General features: G+C 41.2%; 1 long non-coding RNA gene across 6 annotated transcripts in view; it reads left to right on the forward strand.

Annotated features, from left to right (window-relative positions):
* LOC148755130 (uncharacterized) overlaps nucleotides 1–21,040 on the forward strand; it is a 90,396-nt gene that overhangs the window by 61,015 nt on the left and 8,341 nt on the right. For all 6 annotated transcript variants that reach the window (XR_016019230.1, XR_016019226.1, XR_016019228.1 and 3 more), the window contains exon 4: nucleotides 20,896–20,980. This is a non-coding gene — a long non-coding RNA (uncharacterized LOC148755130). The remainder of the gene's footprint in view (nucleotides 1–20,895; nucleotides 20,981–21,040) is intronic.

Genomic DNA, 21,040 nt, shown 5'->3' on the forward strand with positions numbered 1-21,040 from the left:
CCAAGTTCACTTAATTCAAGCACCAAACGCAAGAGGATTCCTTGATTCATCCTTTTCTTCAGCCCCCGCAGCCAAGTAACATTGAAGTGCTTTTCATCCTACCTCCCAAATCTGCCCATTATGCTCATCTCTCTTGCTACCCTGTGCTCCCAGCCACCAGCTTCTCTGGCCGGGAATACTGCAGTAGGTTTCCAGCTCAGCTTCTGACATCCATTCTTGCTTGCCTACAGTCTATTCTTCATACGGCTACAAGAGTGCTGTTTTGAAAACATAAATCAGATCATGCCATTTGGAACCTAAAAGCCTCTAATGGATTCCCTTTGAACTTAGAGTAAAAGCCCACTCCTTTCCACGGCCTACAAAGCGCGAAATGCTTTGGCCCATGACTACTGCTCTCCCCTCCCCCCCATTCTCCACCAGGCTCACAGACCTTTGACAGTTTCTAGAATATTCCACATTCTTTCTTGTTCCTGGGCTTTTATGTGTGCTAGTCCCTTTGTCTGGAAAGCTCTCCCCCAGCTCCTGACATACTAGTTGACCCCACCCTTCCATTAGTTCCCAGACAAGCCTTTTCTGAACATCCAATGTAAGCAATTCCTCCTTTTTCCTTTCAATCGCTATTACAACCTGTAATTATTTATTGATTTATTGCTTTAGCTTTTACTTACCTGTCTCTCCTACTGGAATTTAGGCTTTGTCAGCATAGAGACTGTGTTTGTCTTGCTCTACAGTGTATCTCTTACATTCAGAACTTGCCTGGCACATATTAGATGCTCAATAACTATTAGTGAAATGAATGAATTTTTAGTATATGTTCTATATTTCTCTTTCTGTTAATGTGGGTGTGTGAGTATATACATTTATGGATACAGTCACTGCTTAAAAAAAAAAGGAAAGCCCCGCCCCCCCGCCCCCCAAGAGTGTAAGCAAAAGTTTTTCTTCCTTTCATTTTTCCATCCTTTTTAAAGTATTTGCATTTTGATGTTTCTGTGGTTATTCAAGCCAAACATGAAGATTACTTTCTCCCACAGTAATTAGCTCCTTCTGGGAAAACTTTCTAGAAAAATTCTTTGTGGTCTTGCCCAATTTGAGCACTGGTCTTATGTTAATTTAAAAGATGTTTCCCCTTATATTTCATCTCAACTGGCAAAAATACTGATTGACAGCTTAAAATCTATGTCCCTCTCTTGGAGCAGGAATTGATACAGGGATTCCGAAACCCAGCACAGGGTAAGAAATCCATCTGGCTGCTATGAATTTGAAGTCCAAAGAACCCGGGCCAGATGGTTTAAACGTGGCTCTTTACTAATAATTTAGACAAAGAAGAAAATAACTCCCTTGCTAGATAGCATGTTTCAAATGGTTTTAAATATGGGAATCAAGGTAAGGAAAACCAGGTGAATAAACCAATTTTTCTTGTTGAAAATGCACGTGGTACTTTCAAGTGCAGCTGCTGCATCTTTGGGGAAGATAACGGTAACATATTGTTCTAATTTTACAATTTTGACTCTTGATTTATTCATTGGAAAAGTCTGGAACATTACACAAATGCAAGATCTTATAATAGTTATTAATATTATTAACACTGACATCATTTGTTAGTTATTAATTGTTGTGTAATAAATTACTCCCAAAACTTGGTAGTTTAGCACAACAATATTTATCAGCTCACAGTTTCTGCAGGTAAGGAATCTGGGCACCGCTTAACTCTAGTAGGTCCTCTGCTCAGAGTCCCTCACAGGCTGCAATCAGGGTGCTAGCTGGCCTGCAGAAATGGCACAAATGCAAAAGGATCCACTTCCGTGCTCACTGAGGTGTCTGCTGGCAGGATTCATCTCCGCTTGGGCTGCTGGCTGGAGGCCACCCTCAGTTCCCTGCATTGTGGGCCTTTCCACAGGGCAGCTCACAACATGGCAGCTCGCTCATTAGAGCCAGAGAACAAGAGGCAAGAGAAGTGCTGTTCGGACTGCTGTTAGGACTTTTATAATCTGGTGTCACAGTGGCATCCCATCACATTTGCCATATCCTATTTGGTAGAAGCAAGTCACAGAGTCCATCTGAAACACCAGGGGAGGGAATTCCATAAGGGAGTGGACACCAGGAGGCAGGGATCAGTGGGACAATCTTAGAAGCAGTTCGCCATAGCATTATCGCTTTCGGTATGCTGAAGCAATGCCGTATTATACTTAAGAGCATAAGTTTTGAAGTTGGAGAAAAGAGATTGAGTCCCAGATCTCTTATTCATTAGCCATGTGACTGGACAAGTCACTTAACCTCTCTGTTTCTGTTTCTTAATCTCTAACAATCTCTAATAGGATCAGAGGGAAGATTAAGTGCGGCATCAAAATGAGGACTTAGAACAGTTCTTGGCAACTAGTAAGTGCTCAGTGAATAATTATCAATTGTCATCAGTCTACCAGGAGACCAGCACAGTGACAGAGCCATCAGTGTTTAGAAAGGATTTGCATGTGAAAGACCCAGAACCTGGGATGACGTTGATCTCAATATGCTCTATTGGCAAGCAGCCCACAGGCGACCACTAGGTCCTGTGGGAGTCCAGCTCCAAAATAGACCTTCAAACTATAGGTTTCTTTCTTTCTCCTTGGACAGAGTCTCTTGCCTGATAACAATATCCACCTAATTAGTCCCCGTATTTCCTCTCCTTAAGGTCCTTCACTGAAATTTCCATACACCAACCAAGGTGATCTTTAAAATATTTTAAGAGACCAAATGACTCTCCAGCTTTAATACCTTTCAATGGCTTTGCATTTCACATGAAATTGATCTGCAAAGCCCTGCCTATTTTTTCAACCCCATCTTCTCCTGCTTTACCGTGCCCTTTATGCTCAGCCACACTCGAAGGCTTTCCTTTGAGTCCTTGAACAGGTCCAGCCCTTCCATGCCTCAGGGCCTTTGTACCTGCTGTTTTCACTGCCTTCATCCCTCTTCCTCCACAGTCATCTAGCTGACTCCAGTTAGTCTTCAGGGCACAGCACAAGTCGTTTTCTCATTATGGGCGCTGTCACCTTCCTCCTCCAATCCAAATGGGGCTTCCCCATTATTACGTCTTACGGTAACGTGCTCTTTTCCTTCAGTTTCTAACTTTATGTTTGGGGAGGGGAATTGTATGTTTAATGTCTGTCTCTTGTGAGAGAGCTGAGACTGGGTTTTATTAACGCTATTTCATATTCACGTCTAACACTATACCTGGCTCATAGCAGGTGTTTTTTGTTTGTTTGTTTGTTTGTTTGTTTTGTTTTTGTTTTTTAAACATTAGTTCTATGTATTTTGAGAAACACTAAAGTACACAAAGGAAGTGTGCAATGTCAAAGAGATAATGTGAACGATATCCATGCCTTGTGTTATGGAGAATCCAGTGTTCTTTCAGAAAACTGAAGATACTCATATCTGCTCCCCAATTCTTACCAACAGCCCTCTAAAAATGAACCTCTCCATTTGATACCAATATACAAATTTAAAATAGTGTCTAGTTCAGAATAGCCTACCATTTTCAGAAAATATACAGTCATTAAAAAGAAAAAAATACACCAGAGGGGTGGAGACCAAAGGCTCCCTGGATCTGTGCAGCAAACATGAATAGCATCCTCACTTCCATCGCTGGCAGGTCATGGGGAAAGAGGCGTGCTTGGAAGCCAGGAGCACTCACAGGTGGCAGGTCTGCTGATGGGGTCATATGTCTAGTGAGGCCCATTTTCCCTGGCATCCTATTCAAGGACAAAAGAACAAAGCCTCCGTACGTGGACCGCAGCTTATATCCTAATACTAAACTTCTCTCCTGACTTGTAACACCTCTCTCTCTGTTTACCTCTCAGGCCCCTATTAAAAGAGGCACCTAGTGTTTCTATGTTTCAGGAATATCTGTATGTATTACAGAACAGCTTTCTCCCTATTTTCCTCTGCTTTAAGGGATAGCATTTTGATGTGTGTTTTTTAAGAATTTAAAGACTCAGAATAGTCTCCTTCTTTGTACATTATTTTTATTTTTAGATGAAATAATAATGAGGTTTTTTTTTATAGAGTTAGTATCTTTTAGAGATATATACAATCCTTAAAGATGAAATGATGCATTGTCTGGGAATTGCTTCCGGTGATTTAGGGTAGTGGTGGGGGCTTTAGGTCTAGATAAAACAAGGTGCTTTTTGAAGATGGGTGATGACTCATGGATGCTCATTATACTCTTCTCCTTATTTTCACTTGTTTGACATTTTTAATAATAAAAAGTTTGGAGGAATCCTTATAAAAGAACTTTAAAGCCTCCTAGATTCTGCTTCCCTTCTCCCTGCTTCCCCTTCTCCCAACCCCATCTGAGGTTGGTGTTGACCACTCTGCACTGAAAACCCTAGTATGGTCTGGGCCAGACTGCCGTAGTTCAAATCCTGGCTCCTAGCACACATTAATGGCACACACTGAAAGAGGCGACTTAACCTTTCTGTGGCTCAGTTACCTTTTCTGTAAAGCAGGGATGAAAATACCAATCTTAAACTACTATAAAGATACAATGAAATAATGAATGTTGAATGCAGAGTCTGACACTTCATAAGTGCTTATTCAGCTAATCATGAGAATCATTTATAAATGAATTCAGTCGATTATTTACTGAGTAATGATGTAGGGTACTGTGCAAAAGGTAGCTATTGTTATCCCCAGATTTAGCTATCAGCTATAAATACACAGAAACACTGAGCACGCAGAGAAATTTTCAGACACTGAAGCATTGAACCGAAACAGGCAAGGCATGGAGGAAATCAGAATGAGGACAAAGAAAATAAGGAAGGAGATAGAGTTATGGGTGCTGGTTTGACTGTGTTCGCTTCCTCTGTGCCTGTCTCTTTGTACCGTGAGGGAGATAAGAGGACATCTTTGGTTTCTGAAGGACATAAGACTCCATGTGCAGATGTCCTTTGAGGGTCCTCTTTATAATGGATCAGAGCACAATTGCCTATTACTAATTTTTTTTTTAAAAATCTATTCACTGGGAATCCTTATCCATTCAGTGAAGACAAACCCAGAAGAATTTTTATCTCAAATTCAAAACCTTCGGGGAAAAGGTTCACAAGGCTTTGCTACGCATTTCTACTTCAAGCTGCACCTTCGTCGGGTGTCTGTGTTGCTTATTTACCCCGTAGCCACCATGGCGTGAGGAAGACCCAGACACAAGGGCGGGCAGGACCGATTTCCAAGGATAAAGCTTCATGACATGGTGAGTGTCCTCTTCTCCGTCTGCAGCTGCCCGGTCCTGTGCCTGCCCTGTCGTGCTGCCCAACCTCCGCCCCGGTCGCGACCTCAGCCTCCAGCGTCTGAGCCGGGCGTGGATGCTCCTTCCTTCCTAGGACTCTGCTGCCTGCCTGTCCACTGGCCCCCTCGGCAGGCCCTCCGGCTCTCCTCGCCTCCAGCTGTCCACCTCTCTGCTCTGCAGGTCGGCAGTTTCATGCACCTACTGCCACCTCGTGCCTCAGTGCTGTCAAGAGAAAGAAAGAGCATGAATCGTGACCTTGGAGACTAAGACACTTAACAGTAGCAGAGTCATTGGCAGTTGTATTACAAACTAGAAGGGGAGACGAGTACAGCAGGAAAACTTTCTTTTAAGAGCATATCAGTTTCTTAAAGTGTGGAGATTTCATTTAGAATTTTTTTTTTAATTCTAAGAAATTCTTTTAGAAGTATTTGAGAGTGTGTTTGAAAGAATACACTCTATTAGAAAATAAAAACTTTGCCATCAGTCTCAATTATATTATCTAATGCAGGGTGAACTCAAGGTGACTTTGCTTTTCATGGGGAGTCAGGCCTGTCAGCTGACCACGTGGTATCTGAGGAAAGAAGTTGGCCACCCTGTCCTTTCCAAAGTCATTTTCTCCTTTTTGCTATGTGTCACGATCTGAATTAAAGGCTATTTATTTCTTTTAATTTCTTCAATTTCTTAAGTCAATAGCTAGGGAGAGAGGAAGAGAAGGAGAATCATCCCACAGTATCTACCAATGACATTCGTAACAATTACAGGGGAGATCTTTTATAAATTGCTAGGAGTTTGCTGGAATATGTGATGCTCTCCAATGACTGTTTTCCTTATTTGGTGTAGGGAAGTAATGGGAGTTGGCGGAATGCCCACTTTTCCAATCCTGGGGGAAATCAACAGGATTTCGTTAGTTATCTATGCTGTTCAATGTTGCTCAGTAACTATCCCCTCCATGTTGATTTCCTGTTGACATATCACCATGGCAACCATTGTGAATATTCATTAATCCCCTTAACACTCCCAAGCCCCCCTGCTCCTTTCACTCTCTGCTGCTAATATCACCTCTTTTTGAGACAATCAGGGCTATAAAAAGTGAGCTTTCTCAGCTTTCCTTCTCTCTACTGTGATTCTTGATAACTGTATCATCTCAGTGAAGATTAGAATGTGTTTGTGTTGGGAGAAGGCAGGAAAGAATTTTGCAAAAATGCCAGCAGTGGTATTCTCTAGTGGGGAAATTATAGGGGATCGCTATTTGCTTCTTAAAATTTCTGTCCTTTCCAAATTGTCAGGAAAGACAGTTAATAATAATTTGATCAGGAAAAAAAAAAACCCTCAGTTTTGCCAATGACCTAAAGAAGTCTTTTTTCTCTTCCCATCAGTATCTCTCCTCTTTTACCTCTTCTGTCATCTCCTTCATCCTTTAAAAAAGAGTCACCATCAGTTTCAGAGCGATAGTGAGAAAAATACCATTTATGTTGGAGACCTCAGAAGAAATGGTCCTTTGCTCTTAGCCAGTATTCACAGTTCCCAGGGGCCCACTTTCTATCTTTAGTCACAAGACTATCTCCCCTGCATTTTCATCTTTCACCCCCTGGTCTTGTTCCTGGTCCCTTTTCCAGCCTCTCTCCTTCATGCAATGTCTCATCTTGCCCAACCCCACACCTTTCCTGTTCTCTCTTAGCCCTTCCTGTTCCTTGTAGAATTTAGACCCATGTTCAGCAAACTCCCCTATGCCTCTAACTTCTTGAACGTACCCAGCCTCTCCGGTCCCAGTGCAACCCACTCCCTGTCTACCTTCACACACTCCTTTTACCTCGGGGGCTGGAAGTAAAGCATCAAATGCTCTTCATTACCACACCCAAGCCATTTCTCTTCCTTTAAAGCCCAGATCCTTTGATGCTCTGCCTTCTCCTTTACCACATTTTCTTCCTTTCTTTGACTGTCTCCTATCTACCAGACTCCTCCTAGACTCCTGTCTTTGAATATTTTTGCTGTCTTCTCCACCTCTACAATTGTCACCTTTCTCAGTGACATTTGACATCCACAAGGATGACATGTCCTGGCCTCTCTGACCTTGGCCCCCCAACTCCAGTAAGCTTTCCTTCCACACACATCCATGATGATAGCCTGGTCCTGTCATCACCAGTCACGGCACCCCTCTGAAATCACACTTTCACTGTGTTATTTCTTAAATATCACCCCTGTCTTTCCAGCTCACTTGTTCCACTGTTATAACTCGTTAACCCCCTTGACATGTTTAAGTGACCACTTTCTGCTATTCATCTCTCTTCTGTTTTCACATCCCTGCTTCCTGGTTTAGATTTCATGGTCCATCACTCCCAGGCAACCAACCTCAACACACTTGCCCCTCTGTTCTTCCAGCACATTCACCTGTCAAAACTCCACACCCTGCTTGCACACATATCTGCACCAACATTGCTAATTGTTGCTAGGAGAATGACACAGGGACGTATGCGGTGCCTGGTTGCCTCCAAATCATGATTATAAACCCCAAATGAACGTCGCACCGTCCCAACAATCCTAGTACATTTCCCTAGTAAGTTTGCTTTCCCAGTATCTGAAACCACTCTTTCACACTTGGTCTCTTCCCATACTTCCTTACTCACTCCCCCCAGCTTTCTTCACTCTTCATTGATAAAACAGAATTAAGAACTCTCTCTTCCTCCTACTACCAAAGAGAAAAGCCTACCTACCTACCTCATGTTCTCTGTCTTTCTGTATTATCCCTTCTTCTTACTACCTTCCTATTCTCGTGTCTTGGCTGCCACCTCCTCTCCCTCTCGGAGACTTCACATCTGTATTTCCTCTCACTCCAGCATTTAGCATTCTCTCCTTTCTGTTGGACCTGTCCCATCAGCACAGCAGATGTGTCCTATTTAAAACCTTCCTTTAACCAACATTTCCTTCCAGCTTTGTCTTTATTTCTCTTTTGCTTTTCACTGAAAATTACCCCTATACGGGTTCTGCACTTACTGTTTCCACTTCTACATCCCTTTTCTCCCTTCAGATAATTTCAGTCTTGCTTCTGCCTCCACCGTTCTACTTCAGTGTCTGGTATGTATCTAAAAATGTATCTGTCCAAAGCATCACTCACCCCTTGAAATCGTCTCCTAGTCTTCCACAGTTCAGATGATGGAACTCCCATGTGCCCAGAGGCTTAAATCTAAGGCACGTTTTGCTTCATCTTGTTTCCTCCTCCTCCTCCTCACTCCAACCATTAGCAAATCCTGTCATTTATTCCTCAAAATACAGATGGTCCCTGACTTAACAATGGTTCAACTTAAGATATTTTTTAGCTTTAAGACGGAGAAAAAGCAATATGCATAATAAATTTCATGTGATATTCAACATTTTTTTTACAAAATAGGCTTTATGTTAGATGATTTTGCCCAACTGTAGGCTAATTTAAGTGTTCTGAGCATGTTCAAGGTAAGCTAAGCTATGATTAAGCTAGAATGGGTGTACTACATGCATTTTCAATTTAGGATATTTTCAGCTTATAATGGGGTTATCGGGAGGTAACCACACGGTAAGTCAAGGAGCATCTGTATATCTAGAATCTGTCCAATTCTCTTCCCATTTACCATTGCCACTCTCTTCCAGAGCACTGTTTTCTTAGATAGGTTTATGCTTCCACTCCTGCCACTCTTCAATCCATTTTGCACAAAGCAGCCAGGAGGAGTAATCTGTTTAAATGCAAATTGGATCTTTTAGCATACCCTCTAATGGCATCCCATTATATATACAATACATCCAAATCACCTTACCTCATACTCTTCCTTTAGGGCACAGCCCAGGTGTCACTTTTTCCAGACCTGTGTTTTTTCACTCCACCCCCAAGTCTGAAAGAGTTGTCCTTCCCAGAGCCACGGAGCAGACTGCTCTCCCCATGTAGCTCTTTCCCTAAACGTCTATCCCACATTTTTACTTGTCTGCTTCTCATTATGCTGCAAATTCGTTTAGAGCTGGGAATATGGTTGTGTTCACAATTATATCCCAAGCTTCTTGCACAGTGTCTGGCAGATAGGATGTCCTTGATAAATAATTATAATATTGTTTTTAAAAAAGAAACAACAGGCCCCAAATGGAGTCTCTTGTGCTAAGCCCAGGTCACCAAACCAAGACTTCACACCTAATCTAATCTAATTGTTTCAGCCTTTCCCAGGAACATAACCTTTAACCAGTCAATCGAGGAGTAAGAGGTGAGCGCTAGTGAGGGCATCCACCTGATAGAACTTTCTGTCCCCTATAGGAAGGTGACTTTGTCTGAAACAATCCACTCTTCCTAAAAACTACCTTTGCTGCCCACTTCTGCCTATAAAAGCCTTTCATTTTGTGCAGCTCTTTGGAGCTTCTTTCTATCTGCTAGGTAGAATGCTGCCGGATTCATGAATCAGTAAATAAAGCCAATAAGATCGTTTAAATATACTGAGTTGAATTTTGGTTTTTAACAATATAAATAGATGAATGGCTCTCCCTACTCTCTATCTCTCGCCCCTGGAACCACCATAGTTCACACTTAATGTCACTCTGGTAGATCCTTCTTCCCAATGTAATTGATAAGGAATCCTGTTACTGATTTTAGTGAATTTTTCAGTCAATACAGATTTTTTTTTTTGACCATCATTTGATGAGGCAAATAAGATAAGCAAGCAATTTTTGAAGTCTGTAGAAGACTCAAGACATGAAAGGGCTCTGTGAGGGAATTTTCTCCTGTGGTGCCAGCTGCCGTAATTACATGTGGAGTGGTGACAGATATTCAAGACCTCCAGCCTTATATTGCAATATCCAGGAAAGATAATGGTGGGGAAAAAATAACACTATAGTCACAACCACGAGTAAAAACTTTCAACTTGACTGTTATTCTTGGTATAGCTTAAAATTAACCCAAAGCCCAATGTAAAATGTATCTTGTTTGAGTTTATTTTTTCCCCAAAACGCTTGCAATAAAAATTGAAGATAAAGTTTATTCTGTTTTAATTAAATAAATAAATCAACATTTATTGAGACCTCCTATGTGTAAAGCATTGGGCCAAATACTAGAAATACAGCAGGAAAAAGATCCAAAGGCTATCTGCCCTCAGGAAGCATACATTCTAATAGGAAGATAGATGCAACGCATTGCACTCAGTATACAGCCCACTCTTCTGTGATCATTGTGACAAGTGCTATAGATAAGGAACACAAGAAACTGTGAGAATACATGGGGTGGATAATCTCCATTTGCCTGTCCCTGTACGTCCCCTCCCTTCTCTGCTCTGCTCTGCGGCCTGGGAAGCTGACCTTTTGAGTGGCATCTATGAGCTTCCTTGTTCTTTGGCTTCCCTGTGAGTTCAGCAGGAGATAGGAGGACAGAAGGGGATCAAGGTCAGGTAATGACCTCCTGGCTCCCTCCCAGCCATGGTGTGGCAGCAGTTGCATTGCCTCTTCAGGTCTTGGGACCATCCTTCCCTTTTCACTCAGGCCTAGGGGTGGGCACAGCTCTCAGGAGCCAGACTAGCATTCCTCGCCCGTCCTACTGGTTTCACCTCCTGTGGAGCTCATCAGTCTTCCAGTTTGAATATGCCGCCTGTTCCCTGTTGGGATCCTGGTTACTCAGCTGATAGTTGGGGAATCTGACCTGCTTTAGACTGAGGGGTAAAGACGCAGAAGACTTCCTTAGCGACGTCGTGTTTAAGCAGTCGGAGCTTTCTTGGCTGGCCCTCCTTACACCTTCTCTTTGCCCCCCGTGTCAACCTAGAAACATCCACGTGACAAGAAGAAGGAATGCGTACTTCATCATTGTTCTTTTCTCTATTCATTTCTTCCGCTGCCCTCCCCCAACGCCGGCACTAAACATCTTTTCTTTCTGGTCTCACTGGAATGGCTCCTCTTCTCGTAGATCTTTATGTCTGTTCTTTGAGATCTTTCCTTTTTCCTGACTCTTCCTGCCTGGTCTTTCACGTCCTGTCAAGATGCCTAAAATATATGCACCCCCCGCCATGCGACCCACCCAGTGACCAGTACATGTCTTCTCGCTCCCTGCTCCCGTATGTTCAGCCACACTAGACCACTCACTGTTTTCATGCCTTTGTTCACAGTTTTTCTTCTCCTGGATCATTCTAACCTCATCTGTTCCTTCTGGTGAAATCCCATCCAGTTTAAATGCCACCTGTCTGCAAAACCTTCCTAAAGGTCTCAGCAAAAAGGATTCACTTTCATTATTTTTTGCTCTCATAAATACTTTTTTTTTTTTTAATTTTCACCTTTCTTGCACTTTCCACATGATTTATAGTTTTGATATTTGTGAAAATGTCTTATTTCTCTCCCATGATTATCAGCTCTGAGGAGGCAAGGACTACTTTGTATACAATACCCAGCACATACTAGGAGCGCTGTGGCTTTCAATGGTGATTTGTACATATTTTACCTTCTAGGTTGTAGAAAATCATTCTAAAATGATTCCCTTATACAAAAAAAAAACACACAAAATAAAATAAATGAAAGCATTATTGCGCTCTCTTTATATGTGGTCCTTGGCATGGTTACTTTCATACTGTGTTTTTTTATTGCAATGTAATTAAATTGTACAGTTAAACCAAGCATAACTAGGGGAAATAGAGCTAAGAATATTTCTTCCAGTTACAACCTGCAAGGCTTGACTTTGTTCCTCCATTTTCAGTCTTGTAACATACAAGAGATAGTCATGCCAAATATTTATCATCTCAGGAAAAAATAAAATAAAAATCGTTCAAGGGCCTCCAGATACCACATAACTGCATAGATCTAGAAAAGCAGGAATGGAGAGCAGACAGATTAATTGTGAGGGAAATGAAATTATGTTTCCCCAGCTTCATGCTCCACACTTCACATTGAGATTTCTAGAAGTTCTTCTCCAGGAGGCTTTTTTTATGTCTATTGTTTGGCTTGATAATGTTGGAAGATGAGGCATTTAGGAACTTTAACTTCAAAAAGACCTTTTAATTCTGTGGAATCAAATTGGGTTCTAAATGGTAGTTTATTTTTCAGATACATTTAAAATAAAGTAATAATAGTAACGTAATAACAGTAACGTAATAGCTACCATCATTAATTACCCAGTAACTCTTTCAATCTTACAAGCAGCTCCAATGCAGATATCATTGTCCTCATTTCATAGGTGAAGAAACAGAGACTGGGGATGGTAACTGCCCTGTTCCAGGGCACAGTTTTGGGGTGACAATTCTTCGTTGATCCAGTGCTCACGTTCTTAGTATCACTGGGGTGAGTGCACGTTTGCTTGGCCATTTCCTGTGTACGGTGCAAATGTCCCGCAACCCTCTGAAGCCTGCCCTGCCCCAGCAAGCACTTCCTTAAGGAGGAGAGCTGCACCGAGAGCTGGGAAAGCGATGGCCCGGCCAGAAACATGGTGGGCCAGGCATGGGCCAGACAGGCCGCGCCCAGCGTGGACCAGTCCTGGTCAGTGTTCTGACGAGGCTTCCTTTGCCTTCCAAACCGCTGGGAAATGAGTCTGTTAATCTGCTAGGAAGGAGAGCCTGAGCTAGGACAATAGAAGGGCTTTCTGGCCTACACACATCAGTACCAGTAAGTATGCTCTGAGAGCACATATCATCTTCTATTTTAAAAATCACTCCTGTGAATGAGGGTTTTACAGTGATTGGGTGGTAGATGTTTTTTGCTCTGCTTCCTATGCATATTTCAATACATTTTCCCCTACTTGTTACATAAGTTGTTTAAACATCAAAAGCCTCAAAGACATAAAGACCCAAGGAAAACATTTTCTATTGAAGCTATATTTTTTAATCGAGAAAGCCGTCATCTAAGTGGTTTTTCCTATTATTTATCTCACATATAACAAAACACCTCAACAGTAACATCAGAGACAGTATTCAGAAAGCAATTCCAAACACATTAAAAAAGCTGCTTTGGAAAAACGAGTCAAGTGAGTTTTTTCCCCTCTAAAGGCCACAAAAAAGAAACACCCTTCTAACAGGGTGATAGGTTGAAAAGGGGATAAGAGGGGGAACACAGTATCTCATCTAAAATCTTGCAGGCAAGAACGTTTATTACTGCAGGAAGCAGAAGGTGAGCCTAGCTTATAAATGAGATCCTGCAAATGAGGGAGATGTATCTTGCTGAAGTATTACTGTGCAGAATGAACCTTTAAAGTTTGAACTCTGTAGGCATAAACCATTGTCAAATAAATCTAAACTGATATATTCATTTTTAATAAAAGAAAATGCGACATAGCATGGCCACAATAATATGTAATTTCATCCTTGCATTTCAATTCTCAAGGGTTATTTAATTTTCCTTAAAGCATTACAGAAAACTGCAAGGGGTTAGATGAAAATAAATATTCTCTCCGAGAATGATATTAATTTCAACACCACTTTCCCTGCCATTGAGAAATAAGAGTAGGATACTCAGATATAAAGACCCATCTATGGTTTATCTGTATAGCAGTTAAATACCCAGATTGACACATAAGTAGTTAGGGGAAGAGATGGCTATTTTTTCTCTTAAAATTACTTAAAGGCCTTTTGTGTGGATATTTAAATTTCCTACAAAGAACGTAACTCCCATAGGAAAAGACATAAATATTAATTGTGAAAAATAAAGAGAATTGAACAGACATAAAGGTTTTTTTTATTTAAAATGGTCTCAGTATGAATAATACATGGGGTTAATTGTAGCCCTAAAACAAATGACTGCCGAAGCTGTTTAAAAAAAAAAAAAAATGCTTTTCTTAATAAGACATTAAGTTTTTGACCTCAAGCTTTCTTTCCCTCTGCTTCTTCCTCTTCCCTGTTTTCGTCTTGCATTCCTTCCCTGCTCTTTTCGAAGTAGAATTTAAGTTAGTTAGTTATATTAAAAACGCATAAACAAGGAGGTAAATGAAATGGAAATAAAAGTAACAATGAAAGTGATGATGTTGCTACAGTCCTCTATGAAGATTGTAGGACCTTTCTGTGTCCCCAGCAAAGTGGCCTAGTGAGTTTTATGGTGAACCAGGCAGGTTCTTTTTCAATAACCACCATCATCTGTTACTTCCCCTCCATCCATGCCCACATACAAGAGAAAATTCTAGTTTCTATTACATGATCATATTTAAGGTGAGGATGCCTTTCTTGAAACTCATATAATTCAAAGGAACAGATATAATTAATCCAATAATTAACCCAAAAAATCTCGATGCAATTCAAGGAAAACTGATTTTCAAGGATACAGTGTCTAGAACTTTAGTTTTTATGTTCATGAGAACCTTGAAAGAGTTAGGAGGAAAACAGTTGGGCAGTTCCTCAAAAAGTTAAATATAGAATTATCACACAGGAATTCTACTCCAAAGGAATTGAAAATAAGTGTTCCACCAAATACATGTGTATGTGTGTTCCTGTCAGCACTATTCTTAACAGCCAAAAAGGTGGAAACAGCCCCAATGCCTGTCAGTGGATGAATGGATAAACAAATTGTGGTATATAAACAAGTGAAATATTATTGATCCATAAAAAGGGATGCTACACACAACACAGACAAACCTTGAAAACATTATGCTAAGTGAAAGAAGCCAGACACGAAAGGTCACATAGTGTATGATTCTCTTCCTACGAAATATCCAGAAGTGAAGCCATAAAGACAGATGCAGACTGGCGGTTGCCGGGGGCTGGGAATGAGGCGCAACTGCCTAATGGGTGCAAAGGGATGAAAAAGTTTTCTGCACCTGGATAGAGGGAGTGGTTTCACAACATTGTGAATCTTCGCAATGCCACTGAAACATTCACTTTAAAAATGGTAATGTTATGTTGTGTGAATTTCACCTCAAAAAGAAAGGACTGAAGGAGGGAAGGAGGGAGGGAGGGCAGGGATGAAAGGAAACTTTCCAGGAAAAAAAAGTTAAGGAATGAAAACTCAGAGCCACTGAAACGGAAAAGATAGCTCGGAAAAACGTTGGCAGGAAACATTGGAGAGTCAGAATGTGATGTAAGTGAACACGTGATAAGATCAGGAGACAGAGAAGAGTGAGCCACAGCAAGCATATCCTCCCCAAAACCTGTCAAAGAGAGACACGCTGCACAAAAGCAAACCCGCGCTACAGCAAACAGGAATGTAAATAGCAGGTATGTTTTTTAGATTTAGGTTATTGAATCAATTACCTCGTAAAGGTCCTAATTCAATTTTTTGCTTGATAATAGATAACTCATTTATAGTTTATTAAATTACATCATTATTATAAAATGTGTGGTGTAATTCAAGGAGATTAAATATGCTCCCTCAATCTTATTTACGATTTTGCTTCAGATCGCCCATTTTCAGAAATGAATGTAAAGAAAAATTTCAGTCTATCATTTGTTGTCAAAAAAATCTGAGTGAATTAGGTTTAAATATTTTTAGCACACAAAAGAACTATGTTAGAATACGGGATGCAGAGCAATTCTTAAATACAAAAAGAGGACTATAAAAGTCTACGGGTTGGGTCTGAGTGATAGAGATGGCATGATGTAATTATTTCAAATAATTTTAATGATTAGGGTAAGTTAATCTGAAAAAGGAGAAAAGACGTTATTAAGAGGCAATTCAAAAAAATGGAGACCATGTTGAGTACAATGCAGAAGGATAAGAGAGCAAGTAGAAAAAAGAAACGGAAAGTGTTCAGGAAGTAATTACTGGCTGTCCCAGGGTTCAGTGAGTGATCTAACAGTAGGTGCCCCAGGAGTGGAAAGGGGCCACTGTGAGTGAATAGGACCTGAGGGAAGTAATCAGAGATAAGAATAATGAGCTACCAGAGTCACAAGATACAGAATAGAGAGAGAGGAAGACAAAGTTTACAGCCCACGCTTCAAAGACGTGGCACAATGAGAAGGAAAAGCTACAGCTGAGAATCGAATAAAGGGTCTGCTCGCAAATGTCATGAAAATGTAAGCTGACGGAATAGGAGCTCTCTGAAGGAGGCAGTAAGAGCGTGTGAGAGAAACAACAGCAATGATGTGCAAAAAGCAGTAACATGATCAAAAGCATAAATGAATTTGTAGCCCTCACATTCAAATGTGTAGACAGGAAAGTTGAATAGATGCTGTGGTTCAGAATATAATTCTCAGAAGAAACAATTTTGAAAAACCAATCTAATTTTAACTGAAAAATAGAAAATTAGTCAGTGGTTATCAGGGATATATTGGGGCCAGAGTTTCTCTTCTCCAAGTTTCTAGGAGATGGAGTTAACAGAAACTAAAACAGAAACTTAGAGTCTTCTCCAAACACAGACTGTGTCCTTGGAGACGTACCATACAAGCAGCACAAATAAATATTGGGTAGAAAATAACTAATAAAAATGATATGAGAAGTCATTTGTTACCATATATAACATTTATAAACAAATGCGAAAATGAAGGCGCGTATTTAACCATTTGATTTATACCAGCAAGAGTTAGTTCTACCACCTCACAACCCCTTCAAAAATATTTATTTATACTTATATTGGAGTCAAGCCAAGTGGTTTTGTCCTTAATTACTGTTTTAAATGTCCAGTGATGTGGTTTTTCATGCAATTTTGTCTCTTTCCAACTGTGTTACTTAATATCCTTAAGTCTCAGTTTTCTTATCTGCGAAAAGGAACTAGTGACACCTACAGTATATGACACTCGTGTTGTCATTGAAAGGGTGACATAATGTTGCAGTGCATTCTGCAATTCATGAAACACTGCCTTAGCATTAATTTGTCATCACTAGTATTATATTACGATTCGTCATTAATGGTCATATTGCCAATATACCTGTCAAATAACATGGAAAGGGGGAAAAAAGTTTATGCTCGAAATCAATAGAAAGCTTACTTGGTATAGACTTAATATGATGCTAGAGAAAATAAAAAGCCCACTTTTCTCCACAGAATTTTTAAAATTAGTGCTGTATTTTATTAACAACCAATTTGGTCACAAAAAAATGGAAAGGTGCACATAAAAAAATGCTTCACATAGAAATTAGTCCAGTGTAATTAGTGTGAATTATCAAGACACCAGCATATAAAAGTACATGTGCCCTATTGTAAAAACCAGATTTTTAAATAAGATGAAACTGCTTCCTGAATCAATAGGGAACTTGAGTTGAGTTGTGCTTTTCAAATATAGAAAACATTGTTTCTAATTGCTAATTTTATATGTACCAAATTTGTGCATTTTATAAAAATGTTTCAAAAAGAAGTTATCAACACGATGTGAACATTTGTATACATTTTAGCCACTCTCAATGTCTCTTTGGCCCTAAGAAAGGGAATTTAAATATCAATCAAGTATAGAATAATAGATGGGAAAATGCTAACCAAAATGGAAGAGAAAAAAATTTCCTTCCAGAATCTTGAGTTTAGCATAGAAAAGTCTGCAGAGATTTTGAATCCTAGAAAGGACCTGAAAGATGAAACAAGGTCCTGAAAGAGGCAGAAAGTGACTGGCTCAAGAGACAGGTAGAGTGTTTGACCCTCATGAGAAAACACGTGAGCCTCTGAGACAGGGTAAAAGAAACTGAGTTCAGGTATGACTGCAAATAGTTTGGGGGGAGGGGGCGGAGGGGCTGGGGGAGTCAGGATTTAAGAAAGGTCATGCTCATGGCCTCAATTTTCTTGATTAATTGGGAGGTAAAATTGTCTTCTGAGAGTGGGGCAGGTGGGGGAGGCTAAAATTAAAAGCAAAACCAAATGAAACATTAGTCATTGTCATAGATCCAGAACTGGGATTAACCCTAAGAAATGTTAAACTTTATTTTTTTGTTTTTCACATCTTTTTCCCAAAGATGTAAAATATCACAATCTAGAATCCTAAATTTTTTACATGGCCATCAGATTATCTTTGACTATGTAGCTTCCACACTTTTTGTAATAAATAGTCTTCACTAAACTGCCAGAGATACACATTGTCTGTGTTTTGCTCTGGTTGAAAAACCAATGCATTGATCTCCAGTTTCCCCAGGTTATTCGTGCTTGCAAAAACTGGTTCTACTCAGATTAGTAAGAGAGGTCCTTTCCAAGGCCCCATATCCCCATATATGCATGAGGCTGTCTCTTATCAATAATATCCTTATGAAACCTTGGTTTCTGCTGAATGTCTTAGTCTCTGATGATAATATTAGGGGGGTGTGTGTGGGAGGGGAATGCCTGCAACTCTGATTACTAGTTTTCCAAGGGAAGTTGTGTTTGAGAGTGAAGTCTGTTTGCCCTGCTCTTTCAGTTTGCCAGTAAGCAACTTAAGGATCCTGTCCCTTCCACTTTTACAAAAAAAAAAAAAAAAAAAGTCAGATGAGGAAAGATTTGAGTATCTTGCCAGCAAAACATACCTATCTTGTTAGCAATAATAAGCATCTTGTCACCCCTCAAACATTGACAAATATTGTCTCCTTGACCAAACTCTAATCAAGCTCCTCTGAGCTCTTCTTCCACTGGGGCCTCAACTTTTGAATTGTGTTCTTCTCTCCGTTGTCCAATTTTAGCAAGCGTCCTGCTAAAACAGTTTAGCCAGCGTTCCTCACCTGTGTAACTGATTGCCCTCAATATCTAATCTCATGCTGCACCCCCCCCCCCCCCAAATCATACCTGATCCTCCTGGCCTGCCTTCAGCAAGAATCCTGTAAGGTCGATTTATCCAGATCTCACCTTTACCCCCCCAATATTTCCTCTTAGCAATTTTCCGTCCACTGACCCCCACCTGCTCCTTGACTCAAAATTCTTACTCTTCCTTGTTCTTTTTGGAGGCGAGTCAGTTTCTCTTCCTTACTGCAAACCCCGGAGCGGTGGCCCCTACACCTATTATGACAGTCCCTCTGAATCAGACCAACCTTACCATTCTTTTAAGTGTCATGAATTTCTTTTTTAACAACAACAGTTAGAAGGGGACTTAGAAAGGTGACCCAAGCCTCAGTCCACATAACATAAATTTGCCAAACCATAGTGAAGTGCAACCCGTGATATAACGGCACCTGGTAAAATAACTGTCTTGCTTTTGGAAAGTCCTTTAGGTGGATCCAAAGTAGCTGTATTGATTTATGGCTACATTCAAGGAAAACAAGATGTTGGAACCTCCAGGAGAGGAGTCTACTGGCACTTCTCTAAGAGAGCCCCCTTGAGTCTTTCATTAATCTTCATGAAATCCTGGAAGACTTGTGCAAAATGGCTGGTGCGAGAAAGCTTTCGGATTGCTGGGGCTGGAAGATATGTGCAAATGTTAAACTTAAAAACTGTATGCAGGTGCAGAAGACAGGACACTATATACCACCCGCTTGAGCGTGACCCATACTGAAAGCATAATTTGATCACCCACTTCCATTGATAGCCAATTCACATGGGAAATCAAATGTGTGGGTTGTGCAGCCCTAGAGGGTTGGCTCGGAGAAAGCAGATGATGAAGCTGCATGATGTCCTGCAAAGAGCTGGGACTCATTCAGGGAGATGGAAGCTCGAGTGCCTAGAGCGCAGCCTGCCCTTACTAGCAGTCAGCCCAGGAAAGGCGGCTGCGGTGGCTGGTCCTACATGTAGCTGAGAACCTGGTGTTTGATGGTGTACACTGGTGTGAAAGTCATGCATCTCAGAGGTCAGCAAACACCCAACCAAACGGGAACACCCACAGAAAGGCAAAGCAAAATGGCAGGACTGGATTTAAGCACATTTGATAACTCACTTTCCAACCATCCAACTAGTAATAATTGTAGTTCTTCACCAAGAGGGGAAAATGCAGAAAAGAGGTGCTTTGTTTTACCCTAAGCAAAAGTAAATGTAATCTGAGGTGGCAGTTCTTCCTTTGTCATTATAAAATAAGAGCCTTCTGTCAGTAGTACACCAGTGTCAATTTCTTGATTTTACTAATACATTATGGTTACGAAAGGGGCTGTTGTTTGGGAACGTTGGGTTGAGGATACACAGCAACTCCTCTGCAACTTCTTGTGGATCTTCTATAGAAAGTTTTTTAAAAATCTACCAAAACAAAACCAAAAGATCTTTCTGCATAAATGTATCTCGAATTGTCCCCAGTAACCTACTGGCCAGGAAGACACTGTGTGCAGACAAGTGGTTCTGCTCTATCCTTGTTCCAGGAGAGGTCCACCTTCCTTCCTGCTTCAGATGGTCCATGCAGGTGCAGCACCAGGCAGAAACATCTTAAGCTTTCTCTGTGTTTGTCATTTATGGGGAAACAAAGTTCACAAAGCTTACAGTTATGAGGGGGTGGCACAGCTGGGCCTGGGCTGAGAACCCTGAGCACACTATTGACGTCCCATACCAGAAGTGGGCCCCGGGTCAGGCCCAGGAATGGGCACCCCTCCCCAGGGTCAAGGAGAGACGGAAGGCCAACCTGCCAGGCTTTCTACTGCGTCCGTTTATGTCCGTGTCCTCCCCACCCTGCCCCACCACACACGCCTCCCCCATCAGCTGGACAACACCAGTGCAGCGCTCATCGGCTCACCCATCACCCAGAGGCTGAGCAGGAAGTGTCCTTCTCTGAACTGGGTAATGCACCCTCATCATCCTCCCCGGTGATGCTCACTGCTCAGCACTCCAGCCCCACCCCGACCCCACAGCCGACACTTTCTCCAATTGCCCACCAGGCCAAGCAAGAGTCTGTTATTACAAAGGGTCTAATTACGTTTATTTTATTTGTTTTATTTAGCCTATCCTGTTTCTGATTGTTCCACGTGCAATGACTGTCCCCCAGCTGCATGGATCACCTGTGCAACAGGACCAGTGCATCTAAGGTCTGTGGGAGAAAGTATTAGCACTGTGCTCGTCAGCTGGTGGGGCACTTGGGCCAACTT

This window comes from Rhinolophus sinicus, chromosome 16 (assembly GCF_057876585.1).
Source record: "Rhinolophus sinicus isolate RSI-liver-muscle chromosome 16, RSI-T2T, whole genome shotgun sequence".
NCBI lineage: Eukaryota > Metazoa > Chordata > Mammalia > Chiroptera > Rhinolophidae > Rhinolophus > Rhinolophus sinicus.